Raw genomic sequence first — 13,184 nt, forward strand, 5'->3', positions numbered from 1 at the left:
TCTAGCTTGCTTTGCTTATACATATATTTACCGTGCCTCTGCAAATTTCCTATACATGGCATCTGACGAAGTGGGTATTCACCAGAAATGCTCATGCTCCAAAACACGTCTGTTAGTCTATAAGGTGCCACAGGATTCTCTGCTGCTTTTACAGATCCAGATTAACACGGCTACCCCTCTGATTCATTACTTCTAGTTATACCCCCAGTTATTCTCCTCCCTCCTAAGTGTTTACATCCTCCATAATATTCATAGCCTTAAGTTGTCCTTTTAGGCACCATTTAGTCAAGCTATGCCCTTTTCACTCTTTAAAAAGTTCTCCTGTAAATCAACACCTTAACTATTTTTGCACTTTTCCAATCTTATTCTTATTTGTCAAGATATTTTGTTAGCAAGACTGTCAGAATTGAATGCAATATTCCAATTCCAAAAAACTCATATGGCGATTCCTGCCACAAGACATTATGCTTCTGTACAGCTGGCTCCAAACAATTGTACTTTGTTTTTTTATTGCTGCTCTAACTCATTGCAAATGCATATTTAATTTGCAGTCATGTATTATTTAGTCATTCTGAAGTATTGATTTTTAAGTGTCTCCCAAGATAATAGCTGTAGTACTGATTATCACTATAAAAGTTTTTTTTTCTCCTGCTGATAATAGCCCACCTTAATTGATTAGTCTCGTTATAGTTGGTATGGCAACACCCATATTTTCACGTTCTCTCTGTATGTATATTCCTACTGTATTTTCCACTGCATGCATCTGATGAAGTGGGTTTTAGCCCACGAAAGCTTATGCTCAAATAAATTTGTTAGTCTCTAAAGTGCCACAAGTACTCCTCGTTCTTTTTGCTGATACATACTAACACAGATATCACTCTGAAATCTTTCCCAAATGTATTCCCTTATATTAACCTCTTCCCAAACTGAATCTTGTCATTTTCTGTCCAGTATTATAAATCCTGATGTCCTTTCAGATTCGTTGTCCTCACAACTCTTCCTTATTTAGAATAATTTGTTAACTTCATCAATAATTGCCCTATTCCCTTTACTAGATCATTAATAAAGATTTTTGGCAAACTGTACCCAGAGTAGGGTGACCAGGTGTCCTATTTTCAACCAGAACACCTAGTGGAAAAGGGAGGCAGGCAAGTCCCTACCTGTCCTGGCACCGCGCTGCACACCAGAAGCAGCTAACAGGTCCGGCTCCTAGGTGGGGGGCCATGGGGCTCCATGCACTGCCCCCGTCCTGAGCATTGCCTCTGCACTCCACTGGGCAGTTCCCACCAATGGGAGGTGAAGGGGGCAGTGCCTGTGGGTGAGAGCAGCATGCGGAGCCTCCTGCCCCTTCCCCGCCCCGCACCTACTAGTGCCGGACCTGATGCTGGCCGCTGCCAGGGTGCAGCAGTGTCAGGACAGGTAGGCAGCCTGCCTTAGCCCCACTGTGCTGCTGACTGGGAGCTGCCTGATGTAAGCCCACACCCCTACCCCTATCCTCAACCCCAATCCCTGCCCCAGCCCTGAGCTCCTCCCCCAAACCTGCAGCCCTCCCTGCACCCCAAAGCCCTCATCCCTGGCCCCATCCCAGAGCCCTCACTCACCCCCAGACTCCTGACCCAGCCCTGAGCCCCTGCAAAAAACTGGAGCTCGCTCCTGCACCTCAAATCCCTCATCCCTAGCCCCACCCTAAAGCCCGCACTCCCAGCCCAGAGCCCTCACACACCCCTGAACCCCAACCCTCTACCCCAGCCCTGAGCCCCCCCAAACCCAGAGCTCTCTCTTGCATGCCAAACCTCTCATCCCTGGCCACAGCCCAGAGCCTTCACCCCCACCTGCACTCCAACCCCTTGCCCCACCCCCCAAAGTCCCCTCCCGCACCCTGAACCCCTCAGCCCTGGCCCCACCCCAGAACCCTCACCCCTGGCCTCAACCCACAGCCCCCTCCCACATTCCGAATCCCTTGGACCCACCGGCTAGCCTGGAGCCTCCTCTTGCACCCCAAACCCCTCATTCCCAGCCCCACTCCAGAGCTTGCACTCCCACCCCCTCCCACGCATCAGTCCTGCCCCAGCTCAGTGAAAGTGAGTGAGGGCAGGGGAGAGCAAGCCACCGAGGGAGGGGGAAAGTAGTGAGTGGGGGCAGGGCCTCAGGAAAGGGGCAGGGCTAGGGTGTTTGGTTTGAGAAAGTTGGCAACCCTAACCCAGAGACAATCCCAATAAAGCCAAAAGAGTTGTATGGGTGAAACTGAGAACATTATTTCTTTCCCTATATATTTGATTTGTTTGAAAATTAAATGTAAAAAAGTGTTTAAGCGCACATTACACAAACAATGAAATGCAGAAAACAAGGGTGGGGACGACAAGAAATCAAATCAAGGCTCAATCCTGTCCTTTTCTGTACAAAGTGGTGATGGGAACAGGCATGGGGAAACTTCCATCACAGCACACAGGAAGGAGCAAGGATGGAAGCCCAGTTTAAGCACCAGCCTGCACACCATGGGTTTGCTACTGCTCATTGATTTCAATAGGCACAAATTCCTTTGAGTTTAGCATAGTAGGAGTAATCTCCGACGGTGTGTTGGTCAAGAGTTAGGGCATATGGCCCAATTAATCCTCAAAGGTCATTAAAGCACCTAATTCCCACTGTAGCCAGATGGCAAGTACATCAGGTCTTGCTCAGAGGAGTAGCAAATGTACCTCACAGTACAATACCCAGCTATCCTGGCCAGCAGGAACCACATGGAAGAGGATCCCCTGGGTTGCATCTATACTTCCCATTGTTCTGCTGGCCAGGGAAGGATTTGTACTACTAGGTATTTTACTGAACGGTTACAAACAGCAGAGTAAGGCCCCTGTGAAACATGAAGACAACCATGACTCATAATAAAATACCAACCACATCTTCCTACACTTCCATGAATGTCTACAGCAAATCCTTAATGAGACTGATCCAATAACTCGTTAAACAATACCTCATTATGTCCAGTGCAGCGTAGGAGATCACATGCACACCTGTAGTTGGATTATATCTGCTCTGCAAAGTTGGTATATTTACCTCCTCAGTAAAGTAATAAAAAATAACCCCTAACACCACTTCGTAGTTGCTAAATGAAAAAATAAGCAGGTAAAAATTATACCACGTAAAGCTTGGTTATCGTTGAAAAAAATCAGCATCTTAGTGTCAGTAAGCTAAAGGCAAAATGATGTAGGGCCTGATTCAAAGCCTAGTGAATCAAAGGGAATTTTTCCCTTCCCTTTTTGACTTCAACGGGCTTTGGATCAGACTACCAAAGAGAATGGGAGGGGATGTACATGGGTAAAGTGAAAATTAATTCCATTGAAGCCAATGGAGGTAACACTAGTATGTTAATAATTCACAATAGAGAAAAGTCCAAATTGTTCTATTTCAGTTGTAGCACAAACAAAACACTGTCATATATTGCTCCTCATAGGCTGTAAAACAGACAAGATATTTAATAGTTCCCATTTAAATCATGCAATTTTTAATAAGTCCACTTGAACAAACATTACAATACTCAAGATTTCTAGAGATATCAATGTACTTTGCTTTTTAAGGTAATAAAGCAGGGGTGGCCAACCTGTGGTTCCGGAGTCACATGCAGCTCTTAGGAAGTTAATATGCGGGGGGTAAGCTGATGGAGGGGCTGCTGATGTATTACTGTGGCTCTTTGGCAATGTACATTGGTAAATTCTAGCTCCTTCTCAGGCTCAGGTTGGCCACCCCTGTAATAAAGGGAAAGTGTAATATTAGTAATTAATCTATGATTTTTAGTGATACTGCAAATACTCTACTGGAAGTTTCATGTTTATTTGACATCCAGTCCAACCCAGTAAAAAAACTAATTTAGATCATTGTTATCCACACCCCCTCCAACTCCATCTCCTTTGGTTTTTGCTTGCCTACAGCAGTTTCCAGCATGCCTTACTAGGAGAGGGCACCTCTGTCAGGGTGAAAGTAACTTAAAGAACTTAACGGTACTCCAGAGTCCTGGGCGGAGGCGTGGCCTCAACCGGAAGAGGAGGGGCCTTTCAATATTTAAAAACCCTGGGGCTCCAGCTGTGGCTGGGAGCCCCAGGGCCTTTAAATCACCCCAGAGCTACCAGCTGCAGAGGTGGCTGGGAGCCCCAGGGCTCCGGGGCAAATTAAGGGGCCCGGGGCTCCGGGCGCTGCAGACGTCTAGGCCCTTTAAATCACTGTGGGAGCCCTGCCGCCACTATCCTGTGGTGGCAGGGCTTGGGCAGGGATTTAAAGGGCCCAGGGCTCTTGCTACTGCAGGGAGCCCCAGGCCCTTTAAAGTACCGCTGGAGCCCTGCCCCCACTGAGGTAGTGGCGGCAGGGCTCTGGCAGTGCTTTAAAGGGCCCAGGGCTCCAGCCTCTGTGGGGAGCCCCCAGCCCTTTAAAGCACCACCGGAGCTCCGACAGCAGGGCTCGGGCAGTGCTTTAAAGGGCCCGGGGCTCCCCACAGTGGTCGGGCTCCGGTGGTGCTTTAAAGGTCCCAGTGCTCCCCTGCAGTTGCTCCAGCAGCAATTTAAAGGGTCAGAGGCTCCGGCCGCTGTGGGAAGCCCTGGGCCCTTTAAAGCGCTGTCGGAACTCCAGCAGCGGGGCTTGGGCAGTGCTTTGAAAGGCCCATGGTTCCCCATAGGGGCCAGGGCTCCAGGCCCTTTAAATTCCCACCCGAGCCCAGATGACAGAGCTCTGGTGGTGATTTAAAGGGCCCAGGGCTCCCCACAGCGGCTGGAACCCTGGACCCTTTAAATCACCACCGGAGAAGCCAGTCCAGTCCAGCACAGAGTACCAGCTTTTGCCAGTATGCCGTACTGGTTTACTTTCACCTCTGATCTCTGTCCATGCCTCTTTAATGGAGAGCGGAGTACGGAATGAGGCTCCAGAAATTCCTGACCCTCACTACCTCTCCTTAGGGTCAGGAATCTGGGCCTGCAGCAGAGCTAGTCTCCAGGCCAGCTTCATCATACAGCAGCCACAGTCAGCTGCCTGATTGGGCATGCCACCTGATTAGCTGGAGGAGCGCAGTGCTCATGCTGACCACTGTGCCTGCTCCTGTGTTACCTGGCTCCTGATGCTCCTGCCTTGCATCCAGCCTTCCCTCTGTCCTGCCCCTGCCTTGAATCCCTCCTTTCTCCAGTTCCTTACTTCCAGTTTGTCCCTTAGCTCTGGTTTCTGATTACAGACTCTGAATTGACCCATGGCTCTGGTACCCAGTTCCTGTCCTCTGGTTTGGCTTTGGTATCTAGCTTGACTCTTGGCTCCAGCTACTGACCCTGGCTCTGATCCTAGGCCTTGGTTCCTGGTGTCTGCTCTGCCCCCATCTTGGTCACTTGACACTTACAGATAATGGAACTCTTGTCTCTTTGGGGCAATCTGCATGAAATTACCCAACCAACAGTCCATGAATCAAATAATTGTGTTAAAAACAAGACTTTAAAAAATAAAAGGGAGAGAAAATGGTGGTCAAGGAAAACATAACATCTCTAGACTGATATGTCTCATGAGCTAAACTAAATAAGGCATCTCCGCTTTCCCACAGAAACTTGAAACAAAAGGTACAAGCCCTCTTCTGAATTTAATTTGCATACCAAGATGATTGGAATGGCAACAGATGACTGGAGTCACATAGTATGCATTCTGATTACCTGAGTTGTTGAAAATCTAACAAAGCCGTTCTCACTCTTGTTATAAGGGAAAAGTTAGGAGTTGTATTTTTGGCAATTTTCTACCAAAATTGCTAGCATAAAAAGTTCTTTAAAAAGTGAACTATTCCAATCTCCCTGAGCCCAGCTGGTCACCTTGGCCAAGGGCTCTCCCAGTACCAACATTTCTTTTGTATTAATGTTATTGTATTGCATTAGGGCTGGTCTCCTTACTGTTACTTATTGAATTTTTAAGTGATGACCCTGTATAAAAGGCACCATACTTATCTCCTCCTGAAATTATTGAGTGTTCTTGTGTGGCATTTTGTAGATACTGGAGCACACTTAAATGACCTTCTAGCAAGTGAATCATCTTTAATTTATACAGGAGCACTCTGCACTATGAGGCGACATCTTTTGTAAATACAAAATGCTTAGAACGGAAAGACTTGATTCAAAACCCAGTTTTTTAACTGGCATCAATGGACAAGCAGAGAGCATGCACTCACATATGGGACCAAGTTCCACCACGGAATGAGCCAACGTCATCAGTGGGGACCACACATGAAAAGCTGTATTTGATCCTGGAGTTTGAGACAGACGCCTTCCTAGAGCATCTTACTTTTTCTCCAAGGGAGCAGCAATTCAACACAGTTTTGTCCCACATTCTCATATAAACAAATGGATTTACAAAATGAATTTAAAAAAAAATTAGATAACATTAAAAGACCAAGACTGATGTTCCTTTCTCAGCTGGCTGCTTTTCAGATCTCTTTTGAAAAAAAGAAAATCACATATTTGCCAATAAGACATTGATGTTCTCTTTTGCTCCAGCAATCTTTTATAATTTATGCCTCCTGCCCACTCAGCTTGTCTGCATCATGGTGATTTGAGTCCTTTTACTGAAGTACATCCCACACTCTTTACAGAGCCCATCACTACAAGGTGGGCCTGAGGCAGTGGTGCCAATCACTAGCAGAGAAGAGGAAACACAACAAAGGGAGATAAAACACCGTACTTAACCATGGAGCTTCTCTCCTTTGGCCAGTTTACAGCGAGGTAACGTGAGAGCTTTCCTCAGCTTAGTTCAAGTGGAACAGTCACCAGACCCATGCCCACTTCAGCCACAGAGTCCAAAATAAGCAGTTAACTCTCAGGTCCAGTGGAAAGGGGGAATTGACAGAGACCTGATCACCACTCCCTGATCCTGCTCTGCCAGACTTGCAGGGGGCAGCTTTAAGTGACACAGCTGGCAGAAGACCTTCCACACACAGAGAATCACTTCCTTCTCTCCTTTGCCTTCCCTCACTTGACACACTTCTTCCCCTTCATGCTGGGGAGCACAACTACAGCAGAGAAAGCAGCAGGTATGTGAGGGGAGCTGGCATAGATGGCAAAAGAGCCACCTCCACCAGCGTTATACCAGCCCTCCTAAATAAGAGACTTCATCCGGGGGGGGGCGGGGGGTTCCAGCTCATTTAAGTTCACTTTGTGCTGTACAAGCAGACTTAGAAGACTGAAGAACATGGCTGGTCCTCTGTCTCTGGCAAGAAGGCCATCCCTTTGGTGTAACTAAGCAGGCAGTTTCTAGGGTATTCATGCCTCCTGGTTCTATCATTTCCCTGAACAGAGAAAAGAAAGAATGCTTCCTCCTTCTCTCAGAGAGTCTCCCCAAACCCTTCCCTGGGGAATCCCAAGACTCAGAAGTCTTACCACAAAGGGAAATAACCCACTTGCTTTCCCCCTCTCTCTCCCACCCAGAATTTCCTCTCTGGGCTAACCTGAGAGTTACTGATGCAACCTCTTTACATTACAATACCAAGAAGCATGTCTTCTCTATTCCACGAAGAGACAAACCCCAAATACAAGGAAACAGAAAAGATTCTTTCTTCCTCCCACCAATTTCCTGGTGCTGCAGAGATTTACCCTCCGTAGATCTAACACAAAGAGAATTTCCCTCCCCTTCGTCCCTTAGCCTACCCAGAGAGAAAAAAACTCAAACAAGTCTTGAAAAGAAACTTTATATAAAAAGAAAGAAAAAGACATAAGAATATGATCTCTGCGTTAAGGTGACAATACACAGGGCTATTTCTTAAAAGAAAAATATCAATAAACAGCCTTATTCAAAGAGAGATACAATTTAAACATTCCAGCAAACTACACACATGTAAATACAAAAAAAAGAACAATAACAGCCTATTGTTTTTTCTACCTTTGTATTACAACTTTGGAACTGAAGATTAGAAGCTTACGGATAGAAAAAGATCCCTCTCATAGCTGAGAGCCAGACAAAGACAAAGACCCAACATCCCTCCCCTGAGCTTTTAAAATCCTGTTTCCTTGATTGGTCCTCTGGTCAGGTGTTTGGTTCTCTTTGTTAACCCTTTACAGCGTGAAAGAAACATTAACCCTAACTATCTATTTATGACAACACAGTCCCATGAAAGTGGCTTTTCTCATCCAAAAGTGTCTGCAGCCACTGCTCATCAGCCCAGACTTGCAGGATGATGTGATCCCACCACTCAGTGTTGTTTCTCGAGCCCAAAGGCGGCGTTCCACGGGTGCTGGCATTTCCGTGAATGCCACAAGCAATTTAGTGTCACAGGCATCAGGCGACTCGATTCATCATCTCGGACTCCTTCACTGTCACTTTGGAGCTGAAGGATAGCTCAAACTGCCAAACGTGATGTGCTGGCAACATTCATCAGCAAAGTCCTCAGCAGCTTGGGCTCCATTTCTAACAGAAATCGTGCTGCAGACTTCACAATGGCGCCAAACTGTTGGGTGTGTGTAGCGATGCATCACGGGCATTGGGACAGGAAGCGGAAGGTGACCCGACCCTTCCGTCCCCTTCCCACAACCCACAGCACCAAAATGGGACGAGGTGCTCTGTGGGATAGCTGCCCACAATGCACCACTCCCAATAGCGCTGCAAATGCTGTAAATGTGGCCACACTGCAGCGCTGGTAGCTGTCAGTGTGGCCACACTGCAGCGCTTTCCCTACACAGCTGTACGAAGACAGCTGTAACTCCCAGCGCTGTACAACTGTAAGTGTAGCCATACCCTTATTGTGTTGCAGGCTAGATTTACATCCCAGCCAACTGTTCTTAGAGATAAGCCATAAACCACAAAAGCTACAAGCACTTTAAAACACAGTAGTACATGATGGTTTAAGATCACTCATTATTCTGTGGGTTCCCCCTGGCATTCTCTCCCTCAACCTCCATGGTGTCCCATTCCAAAATCCCCTGCTGTTCAATATCAGTTTGGGAGCTAGGTGTGCCTGATAATACTAACAGATCTGCTAAGCAATCTTGAGACTATAAAGCATTATACCACTAAGTCCCTGGGCTATGTATGGTATACTGCATAAAAGTTGCCTTAAAAGTAAAACTATAAGATGCCTTAAGTCTGGAACCAGAGAGATCCCCAAATCTTAATATTTAGTGTGATTCATAATTATTCCACCTTTTCCCAAACTGTAAAATTGTCTCATATTTTACATATCACTGAATAGTCCCAATATAATTAGATAAATTGGGATTGCTTCCTGTTTGGGATAATAATTATAACCAGAGGAAAATATACCAAAGTCTAAAGATTGGCTATTTGTTAGAATTAAGAGAAAACACACAAAATTATCAGAAGCGTCTAAGGATTAATATTTGAAACACAGTTGAGCTAATGTTTTTTTGATGGACAAGATGGCAGAGGGGGATTAGCAATGGGCTGGGGAATCTTTTGCTTCCAGGTCCTAATCTAGCCTAGGGCTACCTCTACATTACCCGCCGTATCGGCGGGTTACAATTGATTGTTCGCGGATCGATATATCGCGTCTCATCTAGATGCGATATATCAATCCCCGAGCGCGCTTATATCAATTCCGGAACTCCACCAACCCCAACGGACTTCCGGAATCAACAGGGAGCTGCGGACATCGATCCCACGCGGTGAGGACGGGTGAGTAATCCGATCTTAGATATTCGACTTCAGCTACGTTATTCATGTAGCTGAAGTTGCGTATCTAAGATCGATTTTTCCCTGTAGTGTAGACCAGCCCTAAATCAGTACAAAAGCTGTTACCCTCTTGGTGACTGTTAAATAATATATGCAGTGCATTTGGAGAATTCAGTCTAGTTATTCGTAAAGAGGGGTCATGGGCCTAATCCAAATCCTATTGCAGTTAATGGCTCCCTTTGAGCTCAGTGAACTTTAGATCAATCCTCATATCAAAAGTGGTATTGTTACCTGTGCTTTCAGAGAAGCCAGTAATTGAACTGGCTTAGAAATCAAACCACCACCTCATGGAGCCCAGATCAGGCTTGAGCCACATAGCAGAGTACTGTGGGAAAGCCTGTGCTGCTGCAATGTGTATGCAGAGAGAGACTTGTTCCAACAGCTATACCAATCTGGCAGCATTCACAAGCTTTTTAAAATGTTTACTTACTGGCAAACAAGAGTCTGCTTGTACTTATAACCCTATATTTGTATGTGTATATTGGACAAAGTGTCCCTCTTACAGAGAGACAGAAGACACAGGGTAACTGTTGAGGAGATTGAAGATCAACATGTAAAAGATTGTGGGGAAGAAGTGAGTTTTAAGTGTGGATATGAAAAGGGTATTCAGTAGCAGATCGTTTTATCCCACCTCTATGTGGTTTAGGGAAACAGATCAGAGAGGTGTCAAGTATCGGGGTAGCCGTGTTAGTCTGTATCCACAAAAACAACAAGGAGTGCGGTGATTCTTCTTTTGAAGCTGAAGAAGGTGAAGTTTTTTACCCATGAAAGCTTATGCCCAAATAAATCAGTTAGTCTTTAAGGTGCCACCGGACTCCTTGCTGTTTTAGATCAGAGAGGCTGCATTAGTAATTGTTTCTCATTATACAAATTCAAGTATGAGACCCCTCTATTTGTTACAAAGGTTATTACCATTTCTTAGAGGACACAATGATTTAGACAAACATTCAAGATTATTATTAATAATAAAACAAAAGTACAGACAAAAAGAGTTTTAGTTCCAACTTTTTCTGTGATCTTCCTTGTGGGGAGCAAGGCAAACCTTACACTTTCTAGGACTGACACCTGTTATGTGCAGAGGTCACTGTTCTATAGGTAACCTGGAACAGAAATAATAATGGTGCCTATCTAGTCACAAATAATTCAGAGAGTTTATGACAGCAAAGTTAGTTATAAAATGAGTGAATCATGACTGGGTTTTTTAAAATAGAATTTAACTGATATTAGTCTGCAGTTTGCACATGTGCAAAAGTTGGACATTCTGATCAAACTCCTGGCACAGACTGTTCTGAAAATGTCTGAAGTTTCTTCTTAACAACCTGTTTTATTATTCAGTCCATTCTCTGAAATAGTTCAGTTGCACAAAAGATTAAGAATACATGAGGAGCTCTTTCAAACGAATATAAACATGAAACTTGGTCTTTTTGTGTTTTAGAAAGTTTAAATATAAAGTCATAAAATGTGTCTTATTTAGAAGTCCTTCAGGACTTTTGTGTCTTTAAATTCAGGAAATGAATTTCATAAGCATATCCCATAAGGCCCATTGAAATTTAATTTTAAATGCACACCACTTTGGAAAATATTAAACAATTGTACTAATTTTTTGTTCTTATTTGTAGCAATGTATGTCATTGTTTATAGCCAAGCAGTATGAAAGAATTATGTGAAAGAATTGTGAATGTTTCATTTCCAAATGCTAACAAGAAAAACAGTAATTTATAAAGCTTAAAGAAAGCACTGGTTTGTATGATGAAAGGTAATTAGGGACAAAAGAGTTTCTTTTAAATAAAAGGCATGAAGTAATAATTCTAAAAGATGAGATTTTCAAAAGCTCTCATTTTTGACCAAATTCTGCTTCCACTGAAGTCACTGGAAGTTTTACCATTCATGGATTTTTAGTATTTCTTAAGTATTTCGCTTGTCTTTCAGTTGTCATCCCCTATAAAATATTCAGTGCTTGTGGATAATATAATATAAACTATAATCTATAATTCAACTGGCTTGATAATGACATTTAAACCATTCATTAATGAAGCAACTAAGCGCATGGGAAAATTAACTCTGTAATTACTAAAACACTTAGCCAAGTAAAAATGCAAGTTGAAAGGGTTTCAACTTGTCACTTAATTTCTTTGCTCTCTTAATGTATGTGCAGTTTAAATACTGTAATTGACATAAATATATTGTATTTTGAGGTTAAATAATATTTAAAAAGAGAAGACTACTTTTCAAAGAGTTACGCCCACAGATATGAAACAAAAATATCCAATTTAATATAATGCTCATAGTGTCAGAGTTTCTCATTATTTAGCTACTTATTTATAATTTGGAATTCTGAATATGAACAGTCCAGAGCACCATCTTCCTAGATTAAAAGATGAAGATTGGTCATATTATGGTTGATTTTTTTTGCACGGAGTTCTTGGATGAAATATAGGTATTCCATTAGTTTGTACTTTCCTCAAGACGAATGGACCATTTTCAATGTGGGGGCACAGAATTCATATGGCTGGTATTTTTATATGCCTCTCCCCCTTCCCTCATGCAGAAAAACACACACAAAAATCTGCTGGAGGACATAAGCCTCTTCCCTGTCAGCCCAGACAGCATGTCTGTTCCAGTGTGCCTGGTGCAGCTTCAGAGATGAGGGAAGGGGCCTGGACATGCATGCCTGCGTGGCTGATTGTCATAAACAGATAGCTAAGGGTTAATGTCTATTTCACCTGCAAAGGGGTAACCAAACACCTGACCAGAGGACCAATCAGGAAACCGGATTTTTCAAAGCTCAGGGAGGGAAGTATTTTGGGTGTGTGTTCTTTGTGCTGTTCTGTGCCCTCTTGGCTATGAGAATGATCTCTATTTCCAGGCTTCTCTAATCTTCTGTTTCCAAGTGTAAGTACAAAGGTAGAAAGACAATAGGCTTATGGTTTTTTTTGTATTTACATGTGTGTAATTGCTGGAATGTTTAAATTGTATTTCTTTTTGTATAAGGCTGTTTATTCATTTTTTCTTTTAAGCAATTGACCCTGTATATTGTCATCTTGATACAGAGAATATTTTTATGTCTTTCTTTTTATATAAAGTTTTCTTTTTAAGACCTGTTGGATTTTTTCCTAGTTGGAACTCACTAGGGAATTGGTGGGGAGGAAGGAAACGGGGGGGAAGGGAAACTCTCTTGGTGTTAGAATTGCAAAGCTTGCATTTGCAGGGACTCTGAGTGAGGGTGAAAGAAACTTTCTCTCTCTGGGTTTGTGTTTCAAGGAACTGAAGCGGGAAAATCGGGGAGGAGGTAAAGAGCAGGAAGGGAAGTGGGTTATTTCCCTTTGTTGTAGACTCAGGGCATCTAAGTCTTGGGGTCCCCCAGGGAAGGTTTTGGGGAGACCAGAGTGAGGCAGGCACTGTAATTCCTGTCTGGTGGCAGCGCTATCAGATCCAAGCTGGTAATTAAGCTTGGAGGTTCATGCAGGCACCCACTTTTTGGACGCTAAGGTTCAGAA

The 13,184-nt window shown here is 44.0% G+C and overlaps 1 protein-coding gene across 2 annotated transcripts in view; it reads right to left on the reverse strand.

Annotated features, from left to right (window-relative positions):
- Positions 1 to 13,184, reverse strand: part of QRFPR (pyroglutamylated RFamide peptide receptor) — a 47,751-nt gene that overhangs the window by 21,707 nt on the left and 12,860 nt on the right. The window lies entirely within an intron of this gene.

The sequence above is a fragment of the Chelonoidis abingdonii genome, chromosome 5 (genome assembly GCF_003597395.2).
Source record: "Chelonoidis abingdonii isolate Lonesome George chromosome 5, CheloAbing_2.0, whole genome shotgun sequence".
NCBI lineage: Eukaryota > Metazoa > Chordata > Testudines > Testudinidae > Chelonoidis > Chelonoidis abingdonii.